The sequence below is a fragment of the Myotis brandtii genome, unplaced genomic scaffold (genome assembly GCF_000412655.1).
Source record: "Myotis brandtii unplaced genomic scaffold, ASM41265v1 scaffold215, whole genome shotgun sequence".
NCBI lineage: Eukaryota > Metazoa > Chordata > Mammalia > Chiroptera > Vespertilionidae > Myotis > Myotis brandtii.
In genome coordinates, this window is record NW_005358043.1 from 725,497 (window position 1) to 734,496 (window position 9,000).

A 9,000-nucleotide genomic window follows, 5' to 3' on the forward strand; every position below is an offset into this window, starting at 1 on the left:
TCCATAAACCTCATATTGGTTGCATCATGCCCATTTTTAATCACCAAACTGCAGATTTTGTTCTTTTACCTAGAAAATTCCTACTCTTTGTTCAAAGCCCATCAAAATTTGCTCTTCTCTGGGAAGATATTCTGATGTTTCCATATAGAATCTGTATATTGACTCCTCTCGACTTATTCAGTTACTGGAGGCCTGGTGCATGAATTCATGCACGGATGGGGTCCCCAGGGGGGTGGAGGGTAGCCGGGAAGTGATCGACCCTACTGGCAGGCAGTGGGATGCCCTTGCTAGCCCGGGATCTGGATTCGTCCTGCTGAAATTTGTGCTGGTTGTTGGGAGCCACCTGGCAGCCGCTATTATATTGTTTTTTCCTTGCAGAGCATCTAGGGAGGGGAAGTGGCCACAGTGCCTGACTTCCCCAGGAGCCTCAGTGCTGTCAGGATCGTGCTGGTGGTGCTGGTTCATCGGTGCCTGGCCCATTCTCTGGAGATTGGACCTACAGGACTACTTAGGGAGTGGGTGGCTGACGCGGGGTTGATGGGCCACCAGGATGGGTTGGTCAGCTGAGCGGTGCTCCCGCTGTGGGAGCGCACTGACCACCATGGGGCAGCTCCTGTGTTGAGTGTCTGCCCCCTGGTGGTCAGTGAAAGTCATAGTGACTGGTTATTCTGGTCATTCCGGTCTTTTGGTCGCTTAGGCTTTTATATATATAGATTACTAATGTGTTTATGTTGACCTTCTTCACCAGCCACTTGGAGCTGCTAGAAAACACCTCACAGAAGGCAGAGAACAGCCCTGTTAAATCTATGAAAGGCTTTGTCCTTCATCTCCATTTCAAGCTTAAATATTAGCTGCATTGTAGGTATAGTTTCTCCTCAAATAGTAACACCAAGTTGCCACATAACTACATGAAAAATGTATATGAATTTTAGGATGCTTATTTAGGAATAGAAACGTTGAGTCTCCTCTTCAAGAGGCTTAGTGAGCTGGAGTTTCCAGTGGTGGGTCAGAACCATAGATTCCATGACTAGTGCTCTCTAGTGAACTCTACCTCAAGATTATGCTGACTTGAAATTTGATAATATTATGGTTGGAGTTTTCAAATTTCCTTCTGGATGAAAAGAAAGCATAAACTTTGGAGATCAAACAGAATCTATTAAAATCAAATTCCCCAAAATGTTTGGTGTTTTGGTGGTGTTGTTTTTCAATAGTGACATTGTACCCCATAATGTTTGGTGTGTTTTTCCCCATTCTTTCATTCAACACTGCGTGCATGCGCGCGCGCGCGCGCGCACACACGTGCACACACACACACACACACACACACACACACACACACAGAGTTCCTGCTATATGGAGTGCTTCATTTTCTTAGGAAAGACATATATCACAGACTGAGGTAGAAATAATTGTTCTAAGGTTGTGATGATCAATGGGATTAACTTTGCCTCCCCAACCCCCCATGGGATACTTGACAATGTCTGGACATATTTTAAATTGTTACGATTCGCATCTAGTGGGTAAAGTTTAGGGGTGTTATTTACAATGCATAGGACAGCTCCCCCACGACAAAGAATTACCTAGTCCAGAATGTCAATTGTGCAAAGGGTGAGGAACCCTGTTCTATAGGAAAACTTCTCAGAACTGCAATAGGACAAAGAAAAGAAATTCAATCAGGAATGAGAGTGTGGGAGAGTGATGGATGAGTTGAAATCTGAAAGATTTGAAGGAGAAAAAAATGCTGAGTAGGTAGGTAGTGATGAAGAAAGGAAAGAGATAATCTTGCAAATAGAGGAATCACAGGTATTGAGTCCCTGGGGTGCATGTCTCATCAAGTGACAGACAGATATGACTGAAGTGCCAAAAGGGAGGGGAGAGAAGTCGGTGGTGAAGTTGTAAAGAGAGACAATGCCAATTATGCTGATACTTATAAGTGTGGTTCAAGACTTTGATCTCTATCCTAAAGCAGTGACAAGATATTACAGAGTTTTTGAGTAAAGGGATAGGTTTTAAAATGATAAAACTGAATTTAGAACAACCTCAGGCTGCTGGATAGAGAAGATATTGAAGGGGAACTCAAATGCAAGAGGATACCATGAAAACTCAGGGATGAGATAATAGTATCTTGCACCAGGATGGTGGCAGTAGAGATGGAAAAAAGTGAATCCATCTGAGGAATATGGAGAGATAGTAAAGAGAGGATGTTGTGGTGTGGCTTACTCTCAGATAGATGGTGGTGGCATTCCCTGTGACAAGAAAGCATGAAAGAGGATTAGACGTGGAGAGGAAGTTGGTTTCAACACATGCTGATGTGTTGAAACACAAACAGAAAGATCAATAAGGCAGTTGGGACTATGGGTCCAAAGAGCAGAGAAAATGTCTGCAATTGTTTAGGCAGAAGCCATAGGAGAGAGAGGGTCTAGGGTTCAATTGAACTCCAGCTGCGTCTAGTATGTATCTGTGATTCTCATCTGCTGTCTGTTTTTGCTACATCTGCCTCATGGAGTCATGTGTTTTAGCTGATTTCCTATATTTATCTCACTAGTGAGCCGCCAGTGTTCGCCTTCTGCATTGTTGGTTCATTTGTTGTTGTGCCTAACTGCTCATTTACTTTCCGGCAAGCATTTCTCTGTTGTCTTATTTGTGTCAAAAAACAAAAACCAAACCCACAATCTCCTTTCTGTGTGTGCAGCTCTTACTGCCTCTGTTAGTCACTTCATGCTGCTAACGCCCAAAGGACATTCATCGCATTCGGAGGGTTTCCTCCATACTTGACTTCTTTTAGAATCAGCGTTCACATTTGTGCCCTCTCTACGATTCACAGACATTTTAAAGTAAATTTTCCCTTTAGCTATTTCACAGTCTGGGGTGAACTGTCCAGGAATTTAATTTTGATAAGTGAATCCTACACAGTTCAAACAGCCCCTTCTCTCTCCATTGCGGCTCCACTGTCCCCGAAACTCCCTGCCCTCAAGGAACACGCCAGCCCCTGGTTTTATTTCTCTGAGACTGAGGAAAGCTAAAAAGATTAACTGTGATTTCTAGCAGGCCCGGTATCTATGTGATACTGAAAAGCACAAGATTAATGTAGAAAAGTGTCATTTCTGCTTCCCCAGATATGAAAAATTGGTTTTAGATTTTACCCCCCGCCGTTGAAGAGGACATAAAGGATCGTTTTTAAGGTTATTAGTCAATGGTTCCCAGCCTGAAAGGTATATTAGAAACACCTATGACAATTTTTACAATTATACATGCATGGAGACTCCTTTCCAGGAAACTTATTCACAAAATCTGAGAAGGGGTCTGTTCATTCAAACTTTAAAAGGCTGCACAGGGGATTCTGAAGTTGATTGCTTAATGGAATTAAGTGACACCCACCCAACCCAAGCACATGACACTTCATTAAAAACTAGAGGCCTGATGCACGAAATTCATGCTAGAGTAGGCCTTCCTTCCCCTGGCTGCCAGGACCCAGGATTCCCTTGCAGCGCTGGCTTTGTCTGGCAGGACGTCCAGAAGGACATCCAGTCTAATTAGCATATTATGCTTTTATTATAGATAACTAGAGACCCGGTACATGAAATTCATGCATGGGTAGGGCCTCTAGGCCTGGCTGGCAATCAGGGCCGATCAGGTTCCCTGCCTCCTGGCCTCCCCACCTCATCCTTCCCTCCCTCCCTCAGTGCCCGCAACTGCTACTGGTCACCTGCCATGTTCCACACCACCCCCTGGTGGTCAGCCCACGTCATAGCGAGTGATCAAACTCCCAGTCTCCCAGACAAACCTCCCAAGGGGACAATAAGCATATTAGCCTTTTATTATATAGGATAGTCACCCACTAGCAATGAGTGTCTGATAATAGTGTCTACATAGGCCAGCCAGGGCCTAGTAGTCAGGAGGGTAAGAATCATGGTATGAATTCAGAAGCAGAAAGGTCAAGTCCCAAATTGTAGAGCAAAGTGGTTATACTGCCATGCCAGCACATGCTATTCTAATCCCTGTCTGAATCAGGTGAAGAGTCACCTTTAAATAGAAGAGGGTAGTCAGACAGAGGAGCAGACCACAGTTTTAGTGAAGCGTGTTGGGGTATGCTGAGTTAAGGGGGTGGAATTGAGTTAGAAGAAAATATTCTAGAGATAAAAGAGTCCTGAAGCTCAATGTAAACATGGATGATAATGGCTCCCTTTATAATTATGTGTTAAATTTGGACTGCCATAGGCCAGTAAGGGTTATGACCCTTTTTATTTATTTTAAGCTTCTCTGCTATTATTATTTGCCTTGTTCCCCTATCCTTCTTATTTTTCATAAGGAAAACGAGGGCAAATGTTATAGCAATGAGACTATAAATGCTACCTCTAATCTGTTTTAAATTTGGGTCCCAGAGCTAAAAATTGACTGCATTACTGAAATGTCAGAAATGATCCTATCTGAATATTATATTATGAAATAGAAAATAACATATATCCTTAAGAGTCCTTAGAAGTATTATAAACTTAAATTTAGTAATAGTGTATGAAGAAATGATAAAATAAACAGAGAAGTCATGAGAATGAGTAAACAAGCTTTAAAGATATTTGAATTTCACAAAAGTTGTGCACATTTCCAAGACCTGTGAAAAAGAAGAAATTGTGACTTTGCTAATTAGCATTATAAAGGTAATTCAAGTCTCACAGACTTTCCTAAGGAAAAGAGGTCAACAAGAATCCTGCTTCTCTTGAACTTAAACTTTTTCTCAAGCCTACTCAGCTTTCTCTCAAATGAAAGAAATGTCCCCCTGTGGGGTGTATATCTTAGGCAGTATTGGCAGGGTGCTATTATGGATAATTAAAAGGGAATATGGAAAGCCATGCTTTGCTTCTACAAACATTAACCAGCAAGCAGTTAATAAATGGAGGTGTTGTTTGAGAAAACCTTGTTTTCTCTCTTACCAGCTATTGCAAAGGAGCCCAGATCAAGGAACAGTCAATAGCGTCGTTTTTTAAAAACAGCCTAATCACTCCTCAGGGTTAAGCAGAGTTGTCTTCAGTCTGCAAATGGTAGGCAAGGCTCACGTGCTCAGCTAGCATTCAATCCATTTCTCTTCTCTGATCTGTGTCCAGAGGCAAGAGGGGACATCAGGAGGATAGGAGTGAAGCCCCAAAGGAATGTATCATTTTGAAATACTGCTGACAGGAAAGCCAAGTGAGAACAGGTTCACCTTTTGCCCTCAGGAAGCCAGGTTATATATAGGATTTATAGGTGTGTGGAGGAGAGCATGATTTTTATAGAGGTGGAAGAAGAAGATAAAAGAGAGCCTGGTTTCATGACAGCTCATCTCTAAACGTCTCCAAGAGAAAGAAAAAATATGTAACTCTTTTTTTAAAATATATTTTATTGGTTTTTTTACAGAGAGGAAGGGAGAGGGACAGAGAGTTAGAAACATTGATGAGAGAGAAACATCGATCAGCTGCCTCCTGCACACCGCCTACTGGGGATGTGCCCACAACCAAGGTACATGCCCTTCACCGGAATCGAACCTGGGACCTTTCGTTTACAGAGAGGAAGGGAGAGGGACAGAGAGTTAGAAACATTGATGAGAGAGAAACATCGATCAGCTGCCTCCTGCACACCGCCCACTGGGGATGTGCCCCCAACCAAGGTACATGCCCTTGACCGGAATCGAACCTGGGACCCTTCAGTCCTCAGGCCGACACTCTATCCACTGAGCCAAACCAGTTAGGGCAAAAATATGTAACTCTTTGCCATGGTTGCCCTTCTTGCCGCTGTAGAGCCCCGTGATCCTGTCTGGATAAAGAGACCAAGCCAGAGGACAGAAAGTACTGTAGACACAGAAACAATGAAGGGAGCTCTGGAACCCCCTCCAGGGATGCTGCCCGACTCCCAGTTGGAGAAAGGCTGATCCAGGAAATTATGAGGCTTCAAATGTTTAGGAGATACACTGCACTCTAGCTGAGCAAGATCCACCCTCCAAAGTACTGACAAAGCTAAACTGAATACAAATTAGCAGTGGGCCAAGAGCTCATGGCCCAAATGAAATCTTGTTTTAGCAATATAAAATTTGTAATAAAATTTAAAATTATGATCAAGGCAGCCAAGCCATGCTTCTCTAGTCCAGCAGAACTCAGAACCAGGCAATGAACGTGGGCTCCCAGGATCGATGTTTAAAATACTGATTGAGACCTCGTTATTCTGCCCTCTTGCTCAAACCATTCTGCCTGTGAACATTGTTTTTTAAAACTTTTTAACTTCAGGATCTGGAATGCCTGGTATGTCACAAAGAAAATAGCAGGTCAAGAAACTAGCAAATGATCCAAAATTAGAATTATGTTTGTAGCTGACAAAATTGACTGCAAGGGGGAGGGAGGGAAGAGGGTTCCAAAATGCCAAGATGACCTTTTAGCCAAAATGTATCCAGGGATCCTGACCTGAATCTGAAATTACAACATTGTACATTCACTCATTTGGGTGTAGGCTTTTTAGTGTTTAAGAGTTTCTTATGAAAAGGCAAATACCCCTAGAATGTATAGGACCAATTAGTGAGGCACTGAAGGATGAAGAGATAGGGATGGAAACTGGACCAGGCAGGAGCTGTATTTCAAGTGACAGCCAATATTTTCAGTAGAGGAACAGATCATAAATATTTTAGGATTTCTAGATCATGCCATCTCCATCACAGTATTCAGTTATGCCATTGTAATGTAAAGTCAGCCAGAGACATGGAAACAAGTGACTAGAGCTGTATTCCAGTAAAACTTTACGTATGGACTAGTGGCCCAGTGCATGAAATTCGTGCACTTGGGGGGGTTCCCCCAGCCTGGCCTGTGCCCTGTCACAATGCAGGAGCCCAGCGATCCATCGCCCTAAAGAAGTAGGCCCCGCCCACCCATCCGGGGCTCCTCAATGGATTGCCCCCAAAAGGTAGGCTGGAGCCGGGGGAGGCCTGCGGATCCCCAGGCCGGGCTGTGGCAGAGGCCTGCGGACCCCTGGCACAGGTGCAGGGAGGCCTTCGCCGAAGCCCCGCCCCCATCTCCAATACTGCAAGTCTCCACCCACCCGCCCCTGCTGTGCATGCAGCCTGATGATAAGTCGTTACGTGATGGTGTCTCAACCAATTTGCATATTACCCTATTATTAGATAGACTAGAGGCCCGGTGCACAAAAATTTGTGCACTCGGTGGAGGGAGGGGGGTCCCCCAGCCCGGCCTGTGCCCTCTCGCAGTCTGGGACCCCTCCGGAGATAACAACCTGCTAGCTTAGGCCTGCTCCGGGTGGCAGAGGGCAGGCCCAATCCCTAAGTGCAGCCCCTGGTCAGGCTCAGAGCAGGGCCGATTGGGGAGCTGGGGAGTTGGGGCGCCCCGTCATGCACAGAGCAGGGCAGATTGGGAGGTTTCGATGCCGCCCTCAGTCACGCTCAGAGTAGGGCCGAATGGGGGGTTGGGGCACCGCCCCCTGTCACACTCAAGGCAGGGTCGATGGGGAGGTTGCAGCGCCCCCCCCTGTCATGCACAGAGCAGGGCCGATCAGGGGGTTGAGGAGCTCCCCCCTGTCACTCACAGAGTAGGGCTGATAGGGGAGTTGGGGCCCCGCCCCCTGTCACACACAGAGCAGGGCGGATCAGGGGGTTGGGGCGCTGCACCCTGTCACACTCAGGGCAGGGCCAATGGGGAGGTTATGGCTCTACCCTGTCACACACAGAGCAAGGCCCGTGGAGGGGGGTTGGGGCGCCTCACTCTATCACCCACAGAGCAGGTCGATCAGGGGGTTAGGGGACCGCCACTGTCACACTCAGGGCAGGGCCGATGGAGAGGTTATGGCTCTACCCTGTCACACACAGAGCAAGGCCCGTGGAGGGGGGTTGGGGCGCCTCACTCTATCACCCACAGAGCAGGTCGATCAGGGGGTTAGGGGACCGCCACTGTCACACTCAGGGCAGGGCCGATGGAGAGGTTATGGCTCTACCCTGTCACACACAGAGCAAGGCCCGTGGAGGGGGGTTGGGGCGCCTCACTCTATCACCCACAGAGCAGGTCGATCAGGGGGTTAGGGGACCGCCACTGTCACACTCAGGGCAGGGCCGATGGAGAGGTTATGGCTCTACCCTGTCACACACAGAGCAGGGCCGATCAGGGGGTTGAGGAGCTCCCCCCTGTCACTCACAGAGTAGGGCTGATAGGGGAGTTGGGGCCCCGCCCCCTGTCACACACAGAGCAGGGCGGATCAGGGGGTTGGGGCGCTGCACCCTGTCACACTCAGGGCAGGGCCAATGGGGAGGTTATGGCTCTACCCTGTCACACACAGAGCAAGGCCCGTGGAGGGGGGTTGGGGCGCCACACTCTATCACCCACAGAGCAGGTCGATCAGGGGGTTAGGGGACCGCCACTGTCACACTCAGGGCAGGGCCGATGGAGAGGTTATGGCTCTACCCTGTCACACACAGAGCAAGGCCCATGGAGGGGGGTTGGGGCCCCCCCCTCTATCACCCACAGAGCAGGGCCGATCAGGGGGTTGGGGCGCCGCCACTGTCACACTCGGGGCAGGGCCAATGGAGAGGTTATGGCTCTACCCTGTCACACACAGAGCAAGGCCCGTGGAGGGGGGTTGGGGCGCCACCCTCTATCACCCACAGAGCAGGGCCGATCAGGGGGTTGGGGCGCCACCACTGTCACACTCGGGGCAGGGCCGATGGAGAGGTTATGGCTCTACCATGTCACACACAGAGCAGGGCCGATCAGGGGGTTGGGGCGCCACCACTGTCACACTCGGGGCAGGGCCGATGGAGAGGTTATGGCTCTACCATGTCACACACAGAGCAGGGCCGATCAGGGGGTTGGGGCGCCACCACTGTCACACTCGGGGCAGGGCCGATGGAGAGGTTATGGCTCTACCATGTCACACACAGAGCAGGGCCGATCAGGGGGTTGGGGAGCTCCCCCCTGTCAAACACAGAGCCGCAGGGCAATCAGGAGATTGGGGAGCTCCCCCCTATCAGGCACAGAGGAG

At 48.1% G+C, this 9,000-nt stretch overlaps 1 protein-coding gene across 1 annotated transcript in view; it reads right to left on the bottom strand.

The window, feature by feature from the left end:
* Positions 1-9,000, bottom strand: part of GPR158 (G protein-coupled receptor 158) — a 393,556-nt gene that overhangs the window by 124,814 nt on the left and 259,742 nt on the right. The gene's annotated exons all lie outside the window — the stretch shown is intronic.